Raw genomic sequence first — 18,324 nt, 5'->3', positions numbered from 1 at the left:
TGTCACCCCCGTCCCTCGGAGCCCGCCGGACCCGGCCGGTGAACTCAACAGGCCCGCCCGGTGCGGGTCAGCGCCGGCGCGGGGCCTGGGGCGGGAGGAGGCGGCGGGGAAGCGCAGAGAGGCTCGGCTTCTTGAGCGGGGCAGGGGCGCCCTCCGCCGTCTAGGGCCACACCACCCTGAACGCGCCCGATCTCGTCTGGTCTCAGAAGCTAAGCAGGGTCGGGCCTGGTTAGTACTTGGATGGGAGACCGCCTGGGAATACCGGGTGCCGTAGGCTTCTTTTTTTTTTTTTTGTTTTGCCTCTTGTTCTGTCCCCTCTCTGGGAGCGAGGCGGCGGCCCGGGGCGGGGGTCACCCCCACCCTCAGCGCCCGCCGCGGTGCCTGGCGCCCCAGCCCGCACCGTGGGGCCTCCTCTTGTCCCAAGCCGCGACACCGCCGTCACGCGGCAGCATGCGTGGCTTCTGGACTGTCAGGTCTCAGACCAAAGGTCTGCTCTGTGGGAACCGACACGCTGGAGGAAACCTTGAGAGTCTGAGAGGGGAGGGAGTTCCAGAAGAAGGCCAGGATGTCATTTTGAGGGAGTATGTGACCAGAACTCGTCCCGTTGCTTTTGGGGTTCTATGGGCTACACGTAGGAATCTTTGGTGGTGGCACCTGATGTTGGGGGATCCGGAGTCACACCCAGACCTGCCCCACAGGCCTCCTTTTACTTTTCTCTTCGGATTCATTATGTTTAAAAAGTGTCTCTTATCTCTATGATTGCATTTTCTTTTCTCTCTCTTTTCAAGCAGATGATGGGAGTCCAAGTATTAAGGTGACATGTGTTGCCCGTGCCCCCCTCCCCCCTGTGTTCTTATTCATTAACCTCTGATGTTGTTCCAGCGTATTGTGGGGGTACCAATGTTAAGGTCGGGTACGTTGCCCTCTCCCAGCCTCCCCCCTCGGGTCAGAGCCTCAAGTGCGCCCATCCCCCAGTCGGTGCGCACCCACCCCATTCCTAATGGAGGTGTATGCCCATCCCCTCCCCCCACCCGCCCGACACCCACCCGATGAAGGTGATTCCTCTGTGTCCACTTGGGTGTCCGTCGGTTCGTACCCATTTGCTGGTGAGCGCGAGCACGTGGTGCTCGTGTGTCCATTCTTGGGCTACCTGGCTTACTGGAACGGGTTCCAGCTCTGGCCAGGAGAACCACGAGAGGTGCCCTCTCACCGCTGCTCCTCCTAGCTGAATAGCACTCCGTGGTGTCCACGCGCCACATTTCATTTACGCACTGGTGGGTCGATGGGCACTCGGGTCGCTTCCAGGTCTTTGCGATTGTGACTTGTGCCCTGACTCTAACCCTAACCCTTACCCAGCCCCGTCTCCTCCTCGGCCCCTGCCTGAATGACTCCTTCCCGCCCGGCCTGTCACCTGTCACCGTCCTCTGCCCCTGCCTGACACGCTCCTCCCCGCCCGGGCCGTCACCGTCCTCGGCCCCTGCCTGACGGGGCTCCTCCGTCGCCTGGGCCTTCCAAGGGCTTGGTGTGGACGCTGGTTCCAGGACGCCCTCCCAGGAACCCGGTAGCAGGGCGGCCGCAGCGTCTCGCGCCACCCAACCGTCCGCCGGCCGGCGGCCGTCGCTAAGTGGCCTGCGGGGGACGTGCCCCCACTGTGGGGCGGGCGCCCAGCCTGGTGTCTTCTCTGAGGCCCCGTGGCTGCTTTTCCCCCCCCCCGCAAGGGGAGAGCCGCGGAGGTGGGGACCGCCTCCTCGTGGGGACGTACACCCAGCTCTCCACGTCGGATTCCGGGGCTCTCTGTCCTGCCAGAAGGCCCAGCTGGCCTGCGGGTCCTTAGAGTGGCAAAAACATCCGAAAACTGAGATTGAGGGTCCGGTGGTTGTCTGCACTTTTGTGCTGGGCACCCCAGGGAGGCCCGGGGGCTGGCTGGACAACGCGGTCTGCTGGGCGGGGGGGGGGTTTGGAGGAGCAACTGATGCCCTTTGCACTTTGGGTAGCAAGTGTCTGAGGTGTCTCTGAGCCCTGCGCCATGTCGGGGGTGGGGGTGGGAGGTCGGGGGGGGGGTGGAGGAGCAGGAGGAGGAGGAGGAGGAGGAGGTGGGAAGGGCCGTGGCCTGCAGTCGTGTTCCCGGGGTGGCTTCTTCCACAGGCTGCTTGGCCTGGGCTCCCTGCACCTGGGCCTTTGGAGGACTGGCCCTGTGCTTGCCAACGCTTCCCCTGCAGGGACCCAGAGCTGGGAGGTTGCATCTCTCAGCCCTGGGTCGGGCAGAGCCCCAGCGGGCCATGCCCACAACCTCTCTCAGCACGGGTCCCCCAGAAGGCTCCTTTGGGACCAGGATTCTCTTGCGGGTGACTCTTTAAGGTCTGGCCCCTGGATGGAGGGGCACCAGGAGTAGAGGAGCAGGAAGGGGAAGGGGGTGGCCGTGCGAGGGGACACTTTCAGGCCAAGTCCCAGCTTCAGCCTGATCCTCCTGGGAACCCCGGGGTGTACGTCACACCTCCTGGTTGTCCCGCTCTGAGACAAGGAGCCGGGCTTCGCATTCCCCCAGCAGCCAGTCGTGGGCTGAGGACACCTGGGGCGTTGGGAACTCCCTGGCTTCTCCTTGGCTTAACATCTGGAGCTGCTTGTGAATCGTGCCGCCACACACACCCGAGTGCAGGTGTCTTCTGCACAGACTGCGGGCCTCGCTCTTCTGAATGCCGCTAGCTCGCCACCCACCCACGGGTGAACCTGGTCAGGGTACTTTCTCTCGGGGGCAGACTCTGATCCTGGCGGGCTACCGGTGTCTCTGTTTGCTCGTTTCTTTCTTCCATTTCGGGAAAGGCTTCCTTACTGGGTGTGGAAATCTCCTATGCCTTTCCTCGCCTATTCTGTCAGCTTTAAAATTCTCTTTCAGTTGCCACCCTCACAGATGGATTAGGAAACTCTTTCCGGTGCACTCATTAGTGAAATGACCTCAATGAAGCTGGAATCCAATATCTAATCGCCGATTTTTAGCGAGTCCACACGCCAGGGTGGTCGGGGTCCAATGCAGCCCCGGCCAGGCCCAGGCCCCTTGGACTGGGCCACAGGAGGACACAGAGGAGGGTCCCGGCCCCCACGGTCGCGTTGCCGGCAGTTCTCCAAGGGCTTGGGCGTTTTCCAGAGGTAGGAGATGGAGGGGACTGATTTCTTCAGCGCCCCACTAACCACGCCACCCCACCCATGGGACACATCCCTAGAGAGACAGAGAGACGCCCCATACACTCGCTCCCCTCCCCCATGCGCTGTGCCCCAGCCCGGGCCCGGGGGAATAGGCGGCAGCCCACCCACAGGGTGGGGGGCGCAGCTGAAAGGGGTTGTCGGGGAGGGCGGCCCCTGCCTGGGGTCAAAGGGCGGGCGACCCGCGCGTGCGCAATCGGCGGCGGCGGCGGCGGCGGCGGCGGCGGCGGCGGCGACGGCGGGGGCGGCCACGAGCTGGGGGTGGGCCAGGCGAGGAGAGGAAGGGGGCTGGAAGGTCTCCACCTTGGCGAGTCCAGCCGTGGAGGCGCATCTTGTGTGAGTGTGAGTGAGTGAGTGTGAGTGTGAGTGTGTGTGTGTGTGTGTGTGTATAGAGAGACAGCCCCCCACCCCGGCCCGCCGCTCCCTGCCCGCCCCGCCCCACCCCACCTGTCACCCCCGTCCCTCGGAGCCCGCCGGACCCGGCCGGTGAACTCAACAGGCCCGCCCGGTGCGGGTCAGCGCCGGCGCGGGGCCTGGGGCGGGAGGAGGCGGCGGGGAAGCGCAGAGAGGCTCGGCTTCTTGAGCGGGGCAGGGGCGCCCTCCGCCGTCTAGGGCCACACCACCCTGAACGCGCCCGATCTCGTCTGGTCTCAGAAGCTAAGCAGGGTCGGGCCTGGTTAGTACTTGGATGGGAGACCGCCTGGGAATACCGGGTGCCGTAGGCTTCTTTTTTTTTTTTTTTTTTTTTTTTTGTTTTGCCTCTTGTTCTGTCCCCTCTCTGGGAGCGAGGCGGCGGCCCGGGGCGGGGGTCACCCCCACCCTCAGCGCCCGCCGCGGTGCCTGGCGCCCCAGCCCGCACCGTGGGGCCTCCTCTTGTCCCAAGCCGCGACACCGCCGTCACGCGGCAGCATGCGTGGCTTCTGGACTGTCAGGTCTCAGACCAAAGGTCTGCTCTGTGGGAACCGACACGCTGGAGGAAACCTTGAGAGTCTGAGAGGGGAGGGAGTTCCAGAAGAAGGCCAGGATGTCATTTTGAGGGAGTATGTGACCAGAACTCGTCCCGTTGCTTTTGGGGTTCTATGGGCTACACGTAGGAATCTTTGGTGGTGGCACCTGATGTTGGGGGATCCGGAGTCACACCCAGACCTGCCCCACAGGCCTCCTTTTACTTTTCTCTTCGGATTCATTATGTTTAAAAAGTGTCTCTTATCTCTATGATTGCATTTTCTTTTCTCTCTCTTTTCAAGCAGATGATGGGAGTCCAAGTATTAAGGTGACATGTGTTGCCCGTGCCCCCCTCCCCCCTGTGTTCTTATTCATTAACCTCTGATGTTGTTCCAGCGTATTGTGGGGGTACCAATGTTAAGGTCGGGTACGTTGCCCTCTCCCAGCCTCCCCCCTCGGGTCAGAGCCTCAAGTGCGCCCATCCCCCAGTCGGTGCGCACCCACCCCATTCCTAATGGAGGTGTATGCCCATCCCCTCCCCCCACCCGCCCGACACCCACCCGATGAAGGTGATTCCTCTGTGTCCACTTGGGTGTCCGTCGGTTCGTACCCATTTGCTGGTGAGCGCGAGCACGTGGTGCTCGTGTGTCCATTCTTGGGCTACCTGGCTTACTGGAACGGGTTCCAGCTCTGGCCAGGAGAACCACGAGAGGTGCCCTCTCACCGCTGCTCCTCCTAGCTGAATAGCACTCCGTGGTGTCCACGCGCCACATTTCATTTACGCACTGGTGGGTCGATGGGCACTCGGGTCGCTTCCAGGTCTTTGCGATTGTGACTTGTGCCCTGACTCTAACCCTAACCCTTACCCAGCCCCGTCTCCTCCTCGGCCCCTGCCTGAATGACTCCTTCCCGCCCGGCCTGTCACCTGTCACCGTCCTCTGCCCCTGCCTGACACGCTCCTCCCCGCCCGGGCCGTCACCGTCCTCGGCCCCTGCCTGACGGGGCTCCTCCGTCGCCTGGGCCTTCCAAGGGCTTGGTGTGGACGCTGGTTCCAGGACGCCCTCCCAGGAACCCGGTAGCAGGGCGGCCGCAGCGTCTCGCGCCACCCAACCGTCCGCCGGCCGGCGGCCGTCGCTAAGTGGCCTGCGGGGGACGTGCCCCCACTGTGGGGCGGGCGCCCAGCCTGGTGTCTTCTCTGAGGCCCCGTGGCTGCTTTTCCCCCCCCCCGCAAGGGGAGAGCCGCGGAGGTGGGGACCGCCTCCTCGTGGGGACGTACACCCAGCTCTCCACGTCGGATTCCGGGGCTCTCTGTCCTGCCAGAAGGCCCAGCTGGCCTGCGGGTCCTTAGAGTGGCAAAAACATCCGAAAACTGAGATTGAGGGTCCGGTGGTTGTCTGCACTTTTGTGCTGGGCACCCCAGGGAGGCCCGGGGGCTGGCTGGACAACGCGGTCTGCTGGGCGGGGGGGGGGTTTGGAGGAGCAACTGATGCCCTTTGCACTTTGGGTAGCAAGTGTCTGAGGTGTCTCTGAGCCCTGCGCCATGTCGGGGGTGGGGGTGGGAGGTCGGGGGGGGGGTGGAGGAGCAGGAGGAGGAGGAGGAGGAGGAGGTGGGAAGGGCCGTGGCCTGCAGTCGTGTTCCCGGGGTGGCTTCTTCCACAGGCTGCTTGGCCTGGGCTCCCTGCACCTGGGCCTTTGGAGGACTGGCCCTGTGCTTGCCAACGCTTCCCCTGCAGGGACCCAGAGCTGGGAGGTTGCATCTCTCAGCCCTGGGTCGGGCAGAGCCCCAGCGGGCCATGCCCACAACCTCTCTCAGCACGGGTCCCCCAGAAGGCTCCTTTGGGACCAGGATTCTCTTGCGGGTGACTCTTTAAGGTCTGGCCCCTGGATGGAGGGGCACCAGGAGTAGAGGAGCAGGAAGGGGAAGGGGGTGGCCGTGCGAGGGGACACTTTCAGGCCAAGTCCCAGCTTCAGCCTGATCCTCCTGGGAACCCCGGGGTGTACGTCACACCTCCTGGTTGTCCCGCTCTGAGACAAGGAGCCGGGCTTCGCATTCCCCCAGCAGCCAGTCGTGGGCTGAGGACACCTGGGGCGTTGGGAACTCCCTGGCTTCTCCTTGGCTTAACATCTGGAGCTGCTTGTGAATCGTGCCGCCACACACACCCGAGTGCAGGTGTCTTCTGCACAGACTGCGGGCCTCGCTCTTCTGAATGCCGCTAGCTCGCCACCCACCCACGGGTGAACCTGGTCAGGGTACTTTCTCTCGGGGGCAGACTCTGATCCTGGCGGGCTACCGGTGTCTCTGTTTGCTCGTTTCTTTCTTCCATTTCGGGAAAGGCTTCCTTACTGGGTGTGGAAATCTCCTATGCCTTTCCTCGCCTATTCTGTCAGCTTTAAAATTCTCTTTCAGTTGCCACCCTCACAGATGGATTAGGAAACTCTTTCCGGTGCACTCATTAGTGAAATGACCTCAATGAAGCTGGAATCCAATATCTAATCGCCGATTTTTAGCGAGTCCACACGCCAGGGTGGTCGGGGTCCAATGCAGCCCCGGCCAGGCCCAGGCCCCTTGGACTGGGCCACAGGAGGACACAGAGGAGGGTCCCGGCCCCCACGGTCGCGTTGCCGGCAGTTCTCCAAGGGCTTGGGCGTTTTCCAGAGGTAGGAGATGGAGGGGACTGATTTCTTCAGCGCCCCACTAACCACGCCACCCCACCCATGGGACACATCCCTAGAGAGACAGAGAGACGCCCCATACACTCGCTCCCCTCCCCCATGCGCTGTGCCCCAGCCCGGGCCCGGGGGAATAGGCGGCAGCCCACCCACAGGGTGGGGGGCGCAGCTGAAAGGGGTTGTCGGGGAGGGCGGCCCCTGCCTGGGGTCAAAGGGCGGGCGACCCGCGCGTGCGCAATCGGCGGCGGCGGCGGCGGCGGCGGCGGCGGCGGCGGCGGCGACGGCGGGGGCGGCCACGAGCTGGGGGTGGGCCAGGCGAGGAGAGGAAGGGGGCTGGAAGGTCTCCACCTTGGCGAGTCCAGCCGTGGAGGCGCATCTTGTGTGAGTGTGAGTGAGTGAGTGTGAGTGTGAGTGTGTGTGTGTGTGTGTGTGTATAGAGAGACAGCCCCCCACCCCGGCCCGCCGCTCCCTGCCCGCCCCGCCCCACCCCACCTGTCACCCCCGTCCCTCGGAGCCCGCCGGACCCGGCCGGTGAACTCAACAGGCCCGCCCGGTGCGGGTCAGCGCCGGCGCGGGGCCTGGGGCGGGAGGAGGCGGCGGGGAAGCGCAGAGAGGCTCGGCTTCTTGAGCGGGGCAGGGGCGCCCTCCGCCGTCTAGGGCCACACCACCCTGAACGCGCCCGATCTCGTCTGGTCTCAGAAGCTAAGCAGGGTCGGGCCTGGTTAGTACTTGGATGGGAGACCGCCTGGGAATACCGGGTGCCGTAGGCTTCTTTTTTTTTTTTTTTTTTTTTTTTTGTTTTGCCTCTTGTTCTGTCCCCTCTCTGGGAGCGAGGCGGCGGCCCGGGGCGGGGGTCACCCCCACCCTCAGCGCCCGCCGCGGTGCCTGGCGCCCCAGCCCGCACCGTGGGGCCTCCTCTTGTCCCAAGCCGCGACACCGCCGTCACGCGGCAGCATGCGTGGCTTCTGGACTGTCAGGTCTCAGACCAAAGGTCTGCTCTGTGGGAACCGACACGCTGGAGGAAACCTTGAGAGTCTGAGAGGGGAGGGAGTTCCAGAAGAAGGCCAGGATGTCATTTTGAGGGAGTATGTGACCAGAACTCGTCCCGTTGCTTTTGGGGTTCTATGGGCTACACGTAGGAATCTTTGGTGGTGGCACCTGATGTTGGGGGATCCGGAGTCACACCCAGACCTGCCCCACAGGCCTCCTTTTACTTTTCTCTTCGGATTCATTATGTTTAAAAAGTGTCTCTTATCTCTATGATTGCATTTTCTTTTCTCTCTCTTTTCAAGCAGATGATGGGAGTCCAAGTATTAAGGTGACATGTGTTGCCCGTGCCCCCCTCCCCCCTGTGTTCTTATTCATTAACCTCTGATGTTGTTCCAGCGTATTGTGGGGGTACCAATGTTAAGGTCGGGTACGTTGCCCTCTCCCAGCCTCCCCCCTCGGGTCAGAGCCTCAAGTGCGCCCATCCCCCAGTCGGTGCGCACCCACCCCATTCCTAATGGAGGTGTATGCCCATCCCCTCCCCCCACCCGCCCGACACCCACCCGATGAAGGTGATTCCTCTGTGTCCACTTGGGTGTCCGTCGGTTCGTACCCATTTGCTGGTGAGCGCGAGCACGTGGTGCTCGTGTGTCCATTCTTGGGCTACCTGGCTTACTGGAACGGGTTCCAGCTCTGGCCAGGAGAACCACGAGAGGTGCCCTCTCACCGCTGCTCCTCCTAGCTGAATAGCACTCCGTGGTGTCCACGCGCCACATTTCATTTACGCACTGGTGGGTCGATGGGCACTCGGGTCGCTTCCAGGTCTTTGCGATTGTGACTTGTGCCCTGACTCTAACCCTAACCCTTACCCAGCCCCGTCTCCTCCTCGGCCCCTGCCTGAATGACTCCTTCCCGCCCGGCCTGTCACCTGTCACCGTCCTCTGCCCCTGCCTGACACGCTCCTCCCCGCCCGGGCCGTCACCGTCCTCGGCCCCTGCCTGACGGGGCTCCTCCGTCGCCTGGGCCTTCCAAGGGCTTGGTGTGGACGCTGGTTCCAGGACGCCCTCCCAGGAACCCGGTAGCAGGGCGGCCGCAGCGTCTCGCGCCACCCAACCGTCCGCCGGCCGGCGGCCGTCGCTAAGTGGCCTGCGGGGGACGTGCCCCCACTGTGGGGCGGGCGCCCAGCCTGGTGTCTTCTCTGAGGCCCCGTGGCTGCTTTTCCCCCCCCCCGCAAGGGGAGAGCCGCGGAGGTGGGGACCGCCTCCTCGTGGGGACGTACACCCAGCTCTCCACGTCGGATTCCGGGGCTCTCTGTCCTGCCAGAAGGCCCAGCTGGCCTGCGGGTCCTTAGAGTGGCAAAAACATCCGAAAACTGAGATTGAGGGTCCGGTGGTTGTCTGCACTTTTGTGCTGGGCACCCCAGGGAGGCCCGGGGGCTGGCTGGACAACGCGGTCTGCTGGGCGGGGGGGGGGTTTGGAGGAGCAACTGATGCCCTTTGCACTTTGGGTAGCAAGTGTCTGAGGTGTCTCTGAGCCCTGCGCCATGTCGGGGGTGGGGGTGGGAGGTCGGGGGGGGGGTGGAGGAGCAGGAGGAGGAGGAGGAGGAGGAGGTGGGAAGGGCCGTGGCCTGCAGTCGTGTTCCCGGGGTGGCTTCTTCCACAGGCTGCTTGGCCTGGGCTCCCTGCACCTGGGCCTTTGGAGGACTGGCCCTGTGCTTGCCAACGCTTCCCCTGCAGGGACCCAGAGCTGGGAGGTTGCATCTCTCAGCCCTGGGTCGGGCAGAGCCCCAGCGGGCCATGCCCACAACCTCTCTCAGCACGGGTCCCCCAGAAGGCTCCTTTGGGACCAGGATTCTCTTGCGGGTGACTCTTTAAGGTCTGGCCCCTGGATGGAGGGGCACCAGGAGTAGAGGAGCAGGAAGGGGAAGGGGGTGGCCGTGCGAGGGGACACTTTCAGGCCAAGTCCCAGCTTCAGCCTGATCCTCCTGGGAACCCCGGGGTGTACGTCACACCTCCTGGTTGTCCCGCTCTGAGACAAGGAGCCGGGCTTCGCATTCCCCCAGCAGCCAGTCGTGGGCTGAGGACACCTGGGGCGTTGGGAACTCCCTGGCTTCTCCTTGGCTTAACATCTGGAGCTGCTTGTGAATCGTGCCGCCACACACACCCGAGTGCAGGTGTCTTCTGCACAGACTGCGGGCCTCGCTCTTCTGAATGCCGCTAGCTCGCCACCCACCCACGGGTGAACCTGGTCAGGGTACTTTCTCTCGGGGGCAGACTCTGATCCTGGCGGGCTACCGGTGTCTCTGTTTGCTCGTTTCTTTCTTCCATTTCGGGAAAGGCTTCCTTACTGGGTGTGGAAATCTCCTATGCCTTTCCTCGCCTATTCTGTCAGCTTTAAAATTCTCTTTCAGTTGCCACCCTCACAGATGGATTAGGAAACTCTTTCCGGTGCACTCATTAGTGAAATGACCTCAATGAAGCTGGAATCCAATATCTAATCGCCGATTTTTAGCGAGTCCACACGCCAGGGTGGTCGGGGTCCAATGCAGCCCCGGCCAGGCCCAGGCCCCTTGGACTGGGCCACAGGAGGACACAGAGGAGGGTCCCGGCCCCCACGGTCGCGTTGCCGGCAGTTCTCCAAGGGCTTGGGCGTTTTCCAGAGGTAGGAGATGGAGGGGACTGATTTCTTCAGCGCCCCACTAACCACGCCACCCCACCCATGGGACACATCCCTAGAGAGACAGAGAGACGCCCCATACACTCGCTCCCCTCCCCCATGCGCTGTGCCCCAGCCCGGGCCCGGGGGAATAGGCGGCAGCCCACCCACAGGGTGGGGGGCGCAGCTGAAAGGGGTTGTCGGGGAGGGCGGCCCCTGCCTGGGGTCAAAGGGCGGGCGACCCGCGCGTGTGCAATCGGCGGCGGCGGCGGCGGCGGCGGCGGCGGGGGCGGCCACGAGCTGGGGGTGGGCCAGGCGAGGAGAGGAAGGGGGCTGGAAGGTCTCCACCTTGGCGAGTCCAGCCGTGGAGGCGCATCTTGTGTGAGTGTGAGTGAGTGAGTGTGAGTGTGAGTGTGTGTGTGTGTGTGTGTGTATAGAGAGACAGCCCCCCACCCCGGCCCGCCGCTCCCTGCCCGCCCCGCCCCACCCCACCTGTCACCCCCGTCCCTCGGAGCCCGCCGGACCCGGCCGGTGAACTCAACAGGCCCGCCCGGTGCGGGTCAGCGCCGGCGCGGGGCCTGGGGCGGGAGGAGGCGGCGGGGAAGCGCAGAGAGGCTCGGCTTCTTGAGCGGGGCAGGGGCGCCCTCCGCCGTCTAGGGCCACACCACCCTGAACGCGCCCGATCTCGTCTGGTCTCAGAAGCTAAGCAGGGTCGGGCCTGGTTAGTACTTGGATGGGAGACCGCCTGGGAATACCGGGTGCCGTAGGCTTCTTTTTTTTTTTTTTTTTTTTTTTTTGTTTTGCCTCTTGTTCTGTCCCCTCTCTGGGAGCGAGGCGGCGGCCCGGGGCGGGGGTCACCCCCACCCTCAGCGCCCGCCGCGGTGCCTGGCGCCCCAGCCCGCACCGTGGGGCCTCCTCTTGTCCCAAGCCGCGACACCGCCGTCACGCGGCAGCATGCGTGGCTTCTGGACTGTCAGGTCTCAGACCAAAGGTCTGCTCTGTGGGAACCGACACGCTGGAGGAAACCTTGAGAGTCTGAGAGGGGAGGGAGTTCCAGAAGAAGGCCAGGATGTCATTTTGAGGGAGTATGTGACCAGAACTCGTCCCGTTGCTTTTGGGGTTCTATGGGCTACACGTAGGAATCTTTGGTGGTGGCACCTGATGTTGGGGGATCCGGAGTCACACCCAGACCTGCCCCACAGGCCTCCTTTTACTTTTCTCTTCGGATTCATTATGTTTAAAAAGTGTCTCTTATCTCTATGATTGCATTTTCTTTTCTCTCTCTTTTCAAGCAGATGATGGGAGTCCAAGTATTAAGGTGACATGTGTTGCCCGTGCCCCCCTCCCCCCTGTGTTCTTATTCATTAACCTCTGATGTTGTTCCAGCGTATTGTGGGGGTACCAATGTTAAGGTCGGGTACGTTGCCCTCTCCCAGCCTCCCCCCTCGGGTCAGAGCCTCAAGTGCGCCCATCCCCCAGTCGGTGCGCACCCACCCCATTCCTAATGGAGGTGTATGCCCATCCCCTCCCCCCACCCGCCCGACACCCACCCGATGAAGGTGATTCCTCTGTGTCCACTTGGGTGTCCGTCGGTTCGTACCCATTTGCTGGTGAGCGCGAGCACGTGGTGCTCGTGTGTCCATTCTTGGGCTACCTGGCTTACTGGAACGGGTTCCAGCTCTGGCCAGGAGAACCACGAGAGGTGCCCTCTCACCGCTGCTCCTCCTAGCTGAATAGCACTCCGTGGTGTCCACGCGCCACATTTCATTTACGCACTGGTGGGTCGATGGGCACTCGGGTCGCTTCCAGGTCTTTGCGATTGTGACTTGTGCCCTGACTCTAACCCTAACCCTTACCCAGCCCCGTCTCCTCCTCGGCCCCTGCCTGAATGACTCCTTCCCGCCCGGCCTGTCACCTGTCACCGTCCTCTGCCCCTGCCTGACACGCTCCTCCCCGCCCGGGCCGTCACCGTCCTCGGCCCCTGCCTGACGGGGCTCCTCCGTCGCCTGGGCCTTCCAAGGGCTTGGTGTGGACGCTGGTTCCAGGACGCCCTCCCAGGAACCCGGTAGCAGGGCGGCCGCAGCGTCTCGCGCCACCCAACCGTCCGCCGGCCGGCGGCCGTCGCTAAGTGGCCTGCGGGGGACGTGCCCCCACTGTGGGGCGGGCGCCCAGCCTGGTGTCTTCTCTGAGGCCCCGTGGCTGCTTTTCCCCCCCCCCGCAAGGGGAGAGCCGCGGAGGTGGGGACCGCCTCCTCGTGGGGACGTACACCCAGCTCTCCACGTCGGATTCCGGGGCTCTCTGTCCTGCCAGAAGGCCCAGCTGGCCTGCGGGTCCTTAGAGTGGCAAAAACATCCGAAAACTGAGATTGAGGGTCCGGTGGTTGTCTGCACTTTTGTGCTGGGCACCCCAGGGAGGCCCGGGGGCTGGCTGGACAACGCGGTCTGCTGGGCGGGGGGGGGGGTTTGGAGGAGCAACTGATGCCCTTTGCACTTTGGGTAGCAAGTGTCTGAGGTGTCTCTGAGCCCTGCGCCATGTCGGGGGTGGGGGTGGGAGGTCGGGGGTGGGTGGAGGAGCAGGAGGAGGAGGAGGAGGAGGAGGTGGGAAGGGCCGTGGCCTGCAGTCGTGTTCCCGGGGTGGCTTCTTCCACAGGCTGCTTGGCCTGGGCTCCCTGCACCTGGGCCTTTGGAGGACTGGCCCTGTGCTTGCCAACGCTTCCCCTGCAGGGACCCAGAGCTGGGAGGTTGCATCTCTCAGCCCTGGGTCGGGCAGAGCCCCAGCGGGCCATGCCCACAACCTCTCTCAGCACGGGTCCCCCAGAAGGCTCCTTTGGGACCAGGATTCTCTTGCGGGTGACTCTTTAAGGTCTGGCCCCTGGATGGAGGGGCACCAGGAGTAGAGGAGCAGGAAGGGGAAGGGGGTGGCCGTGCGAGGGGACACTTTCAGGCCAAGTCCCAGCTTCAGCCTGATCCTCCTGGGAACCCCGGGGTGTACGTCACACCTCCTGGTTGTCCCGCTCTGAGACAAGGAGCCGGGCTTCGCATTCCCCCAGCAGCCAGTCGTGGGCTGAGGACACCTGGGGCGTTGGGAACTCCCTGGCTTCTCCTTGGCTTAACATCTGGAGCTGCTTGTGAATCGTGCCGCCACACACACCCGAGTGCAGGTGTCTTCTGCACAGACTGCGGGCCTCGCTCTTCTGAATGCCGCTAGCTCGCCACCCACCCACGGGTGAACCTGGTCAGGGTACTTTCTCTCGGGGGCAGACTCTGATCCTGGCGGGCTACCGGTGTCTCTGTTTGCTCGTTTCTTTCTTCCATTTCGGGAAAGGCTTCCTTACTGGGTGTGGAAATCTCCTATGCCTTTCCTCGCCTATTCTGTCAGCTTTAAAATTCTCTTTCAGTTGCCACCCTCACAGATGGATTAGGAAACTCTTTCCGGTGCACTCATTAGTGAAATGACCTCAATGAAGCTGGAATCCAATATCTAATCGCCGATTTTTAGCGAGTCCACACGCCAGGGTGGTCGGGGTCCAATGCAGCCCCGGCCAGGCCCAGGCCCCTTGGACTGGGCCACAGGAGGACACAGAGGAGGGTCCCGGCCCCCACGGTCGCGTTGCCGGCAGTTCTCCAAGGGCTTGGGCGTTTTCCAGAGGTAGGAGATGGAGGGGACTGATTTCTTCAGCGCCCCACTAACCACGCCACCCCACCCATGGGACACATCCCTAGAGAGACAGAGAGACGCCCCATACACTCGCTCCCCTCCCCCATGCGCTGTGCCCCAGCCCGGGCCCGGGGGAATAGGCGGCAGCCCACCCACAGGGTGGGGGGCGCAGCTGAAAGGGGTTGTCGGGGAGGGCGGCCCCTGCCTGGGGTCAAAGGGCGGGCGACCCGCGCGTGCGCAATCGGCGGGGGCGGCCACGAGCTGGGGGTGGGCCAGGCGAGGAGAGGAAGGGGGCTGGAAGGTCTCCACCTTGGCGAGTCCAGCCGTGGAGGCGCATCTTGTGTGAGTGTGAGTGTGTGTGTGTGTGTGTGTGTGTGTGTGTGTGTGTGTATAGAGAGACAGCCCCCCACCCCGGCCCGCCGCTCCCTGCCCGCCCCGCCCCACCCCGCCTGTCACCCCCGTCCCTCGGAGCCCGCCGGACCCGGCCGGTGAACTCAACAGGCCCGCCCGGTGCGGGTCAGCGCCGGCGCGGGGCCTGGGGCGGGAGGAGGCGGCGGGGAAGCGCAGAGAGGCTCGGCTTCTTGAGCGGGGCAGGGGCGCCCTCCGCCGTCTAGGGCCACACCACCCTGAACGCGCCCGATCTCGTCTGGTCTCAGAAGCTAAGCAGGGTCGGGCCTGGTTAGTACTTGGATGGGAGACCGCCTGGGAATACCGGGTGCCGTAGGCTTCTTTTTTTTTTTTTTTTTTTTTTTTGTTTTGCCTCTTGTTCTGTCCCCTCTCTGGGAGCGAGGCGGCGGCCCGGGGCGGGGGTCACCCCCACCCTCAGCGCCCGCCGCGGTGCCTGGCGCCCCAGCCCGCACCGTGGGGCCTCCTCTTGTCCCAAGCCGCGACACCGCCGTCACGCGGCAGCATGCGTGGCTTCTGGACTGTCAGGTCTCAGACCAAAGGTCTGCTCTGTGGGAACCGACACGCTGGAGGAAACCTTGAGAGTCTGAGAGGGGAGGGAGTTCCAGAAGAAGGCCAGGATGTCATTTTGAGGGAGTATGTGACCAGAACTCGTCCCGTTGCTTTTGGGGTTCTATGGGCTACACGTAGGAATCTTTGGTGGTGGCACCTGATGTTGGGGGATCCGGAGTCACACCCAGACCTGCCCCACAGGCCTCCTTTTACTTTTCTCTTCGGATTCATTATGTTTAAAAAGTGTCTCTTATCTCTATGATTGCATTTTCTTTTCTCTCTCTTTTCAAGCAGATGATGGGAGTCCAAGTATTAAGGTGACATGTGTTGCCCGTGCCCCCCTCCCCCCTGTGTTCTTATTCATTAACCTCTGATGTTGTTCCAGCGTATTGTGGGGGTACCAATGTTAAGGTCGGGTACGTTGCCCTCTCCCAGCCTCCCCCCTCGGGTCAGAGCCTCAAGTGCGCCCATCCCCCAGTCGGTGCGCACCCACCCCATTCCTAATGGAGGTGTATGCCCATCCCCTCCCCCCACCCGCCCGACACCCACCCGATGAAGGTGATTCCTCTGTGTCCACTTGGGTGTCCGTCGGTTCGTACCCATTTGCTGGTGAGCGCGAGCACGTGGTGCTCGTGTGTCCATTCTTGGGCTACCTGGCTTACTGGAACGGGTTCCAGCTCTGGCCAGGAGAACCACGAGAGGTGCCCTCTCACCGCTGCTCCTCCTAGCTGAATAGCACTCCGTGGTGTCCACGCGCCACATTTCATTTACGCACTGGTGGGTCGATGGGCACTCGGGTCGCTTCCAGGTCTTTGCGATTGTGACTTGTGCCCTGACTCTAACCCTAACCCTTACCCAGCCCCGTCTCCTCCTCGGCCCCTGCCTGAATGACTCCTTCCCGCCCGGCCTGTCACCTGTCACCGTCCTCTGCCCCTGCCTGACACGCTCCTCCCCGCCCGGGCCGTCACCGTCCTCGGCCCCTGCCTGACGGGGCTCCTCCGTCGCCTGGGCCTTCCAAGGGCTTGGTGTGGACGCTGGTTCCAGGACGCCCTCCCAGGAACCCGGTAGCAGGGCGGCCGCAGCGTCTCGCGCCACCCAACCGTCCGCCGGCCGGCGGCCGTCGCTAAGTGGCCTGCGGGGGACGTGCCCCCACTGTGGGGCGGGCGCCCAGCCTGGTGTCTTCTCTGAGGCCCCGTGGCTGCTTTTCCCCCCCCCCGCAAGGGGAGAGCCGCGGAGGTGGGGACCGCCTCCTCGTGGGGACGTACACCCAGCTCTCCACGTCGGATTCCGGGGCTCTCTGTCCTGCCAGAAGGCCCAGCTGGCCTGCGGGTCCTTAGAGTGGCAAAAACATCCGAAAACTGAGATTGAGGGTCCGGTGGTTGTCTGCACTTTTGTGCTGGGCACCCCAGGGAGGCCCGGGGGCTGGCTGGACAACGCGGTCTGCTGGGCGGGGGGGGGGTTTGGAGGAGCAACTGATGCCCTTTGCACTTTGGGTAGCAAGTGTCTGAGGTGTCTCTGAGCCCTGGGCCATGTCGGGGGTGGGGGTGGGAGGTCGGGGGGGGGTGGAGGAGCAGGAGGAGGAGGAGGAGGAGGAGGTGGGAAGGGCCGTGGCCTGCAGTCGTGTTCCCGGGGTGGCTTCTTCCACAGGCTGCTTGGCCTGGGCTCCCTGCACCTGGGCCTTTGGAGGACTGGCCCTGTGCTTGCCAACGCTTCCCCTGCAGGGACCCAGAGCTGGGAGGTTGCATCTCTCAGCCCTGGGTCGGGCAGAGCCCCAGCGGGCCATGCCCACAACCTCTCTCAGCACGGGTCCCCCAGAAGGCTCCTTTGGGACCAGGATTCTCTTGCGGGTGACTCTTTAAGGTCTGGCCCCTGGATGGAGGGGCACCAGGAGTAGAGGAGCAGGAAGGGGAAGGGGGTGGCCGTGCGAGGGGACACTTTCAGGCCAAGTCCCAGCTTCAGCCTGATCCTCCTGGGAACCCCGGGGTGTACGTCACACCTCCTGGTTGTCCCGCTCTGAGACAAGGAGCCGGGCTTCGCATTCCCCCAGCAGCCAGTCGTGGGCTGAGGACACCTGGGGCGTTGGGAACTCCCTGGCTTCTCCTTGGCTTAACATCTGGAGCTGCTTGTGAATCGTGCCGCCACACACACCCGAGTGCAGGTGTCTTCTGCACAGACTGCGGGCCTCGCTCTTCTGAATGCCGCTAGCTCGCCACCCACCCACGGGTGAACCTGGTCAGGGTACTTTCTCTCGGGGGCAGACTCTGATCCTGGCGGGCTACCGGTGTCTCTGTTTGCTCGTTTCTTTCTTCCATTTCGGGAAAGGCTTCCTTACTGGGTGTGGAAATCTCCTATGCCTTTCCTCGCCTATTCTGTCAGCTTTAAAATTCTCTTTCAGTTGCCACCCTCACAGATGGATTAGGAAACTCTTTCCGGTGCACTCATTAGTGAAATGACCTCAATGAAGCTGGAATCCAATATCTAATCGCCGATTTTTAGCGAGTCCACACGCCAGGGTGGTCGGGGTCCAATGCAGCCCCGGCCAGGCCCAGGCCCCTTGGACTGGGCCACAGGAGGACACAGAGGAGGGTCCCGGCCCCCACGGTCGCGTTGCCGGCAGTTCTCCAAGGGCTTGGGCGTTTTCCAGAGGTAGGAGATGGAGGGGACTGATTTCTTCAGCGCCCCACTAACCACGCCACCCCACCCATGGGACACATCCCTAGAGAGACAGAGAGACGCCCCATACACTCGCTCCCCTCCCCCATGCGCTGTGCCCCAGCCCGGGCCCGGGGGAATAGGCGGCAGCCCACCCACAGGGTGGGGGGCGCAGCTGAAAGGGGTTGTCGGGGAGGGCGGCCCCTGCCTGGGGTCAAAGGGCGGGCGACCCGCGCGTGCGCAATCGGCGGCGGCGGCGGCGGCGGCGGCGGCGGCGGCGGCGGCGGCGGCGGCGGCGGGGGCGGCCACGAGCTGGGGGTGGGCCAGGCGAGGAGAGGAAGGGGGCTGGAAGGTCTCCACCTTGGCGAGTCCAGCCGTGGAGGCGCATCTTGTGTGAGTGTGAGTGAGTGAGTGTGAGTGTGAGTGTGTGTGTGTGTGTGTGTGTATAGAGAGACAGCCCCCCACCCCGGCCCGCCGCTCCCTGCCCGCCCCGCCCCACCCCGCCTGTCACCCCCGTCCCTCGGAGCCCGCCGGACCCGGCCGGTGAACTCAACAGGCCCGCCCGGTGCGGGTCAGCGCCGGCGCGGGGCCTGGGGCGGGAGG

General features: G+C 63.8%; 5 non-coding genes across 5 annotated transcripts; all 5 read left to right on the top strand.

Annotated features, from left to right (window-relative positions):
• The first annotated feature begins 158 nt into the window (after nucleotides 1-158).
• LOC142866233 (5S ribosomal RNA) lies at nucleotides 159-277 on the top strand. The gene has a single exon (XR_012916274.1). It is a non-coding gene; the product is annotated as a 5S ribosomal RNA (ribosomal RNA).
• Nucleotides 278-3,804: 3,527 nt separating this feature from the next.
• LOC142866232 (5S ribosomal RNA) lies at nucleotides 3,805-3,923 on the top strand. Its single transcript, XR_012916273.1, has one exon. It is a non-coding gene; the product is annotated as a 5S ribosomal RNA (ribosomal RNA).
• Nucleotides 3,924-7,464: 3,541 nt separating this feature from the next.
• On the top strand, nucleotides 7,465-7,583 carry LOC142866231 (5S ribosomal RNA). Its single transcript, XR_012916272.1, has one exon. It is a non-coding gene; the product is annotated as a 5S ribosomal RNA (ribosomal RNA).
• A 3,523-nt stretch (nucleotides 7,584-11,106) lies between these two features.
• LOC142866230 (5S ribosomal RNA) lies at nucleotides 11,107-11,225 on the top strand. Its single transcript, XR_012916271.1, has one exon. It is a non-coding gene; the product is annotated as a 5S ribosomal RNA (ribosomal RNA).
• Nucleotides 11,226-14,720: 3,495 nt separating this feature from the next.
• Nucleotides 14,721-14,839, top strand: LOC142866228 (5S ribosomal RNA). The gene has a single exon (XR_012916269.1). It is a non-coding gene; the product is annotated as a 5S ribosomal RNA (ribosomal RNA).
• The last annotated feature ends 3,485 nt before the right edge of the window (nucleotides 14,840-18,324 follow it).

The sequence above is a fragment of the Microcebus murinus genome, unplaced genomic scaffold (assembly GCF_040939455.1).
Source record: "Microcebus murinus isolate Inina unplaced genomic scaffold, M.murinus_Inina_mat1.0 scaf002_hap2_Mmur4.0, whole genome shotgun sequence".
Taxonomy (NCBI): domain Eukaryota; kingdom Metazoa; phylum Chordata; class Mammalia; order Primates; family Cheirogaleidae; genus Microcebus; species Microcebus murinus.
Note: the sequence above shows the minus strand (reverse complement) of the source record. Positions and strands in the feature narration are given on the sequence as shown.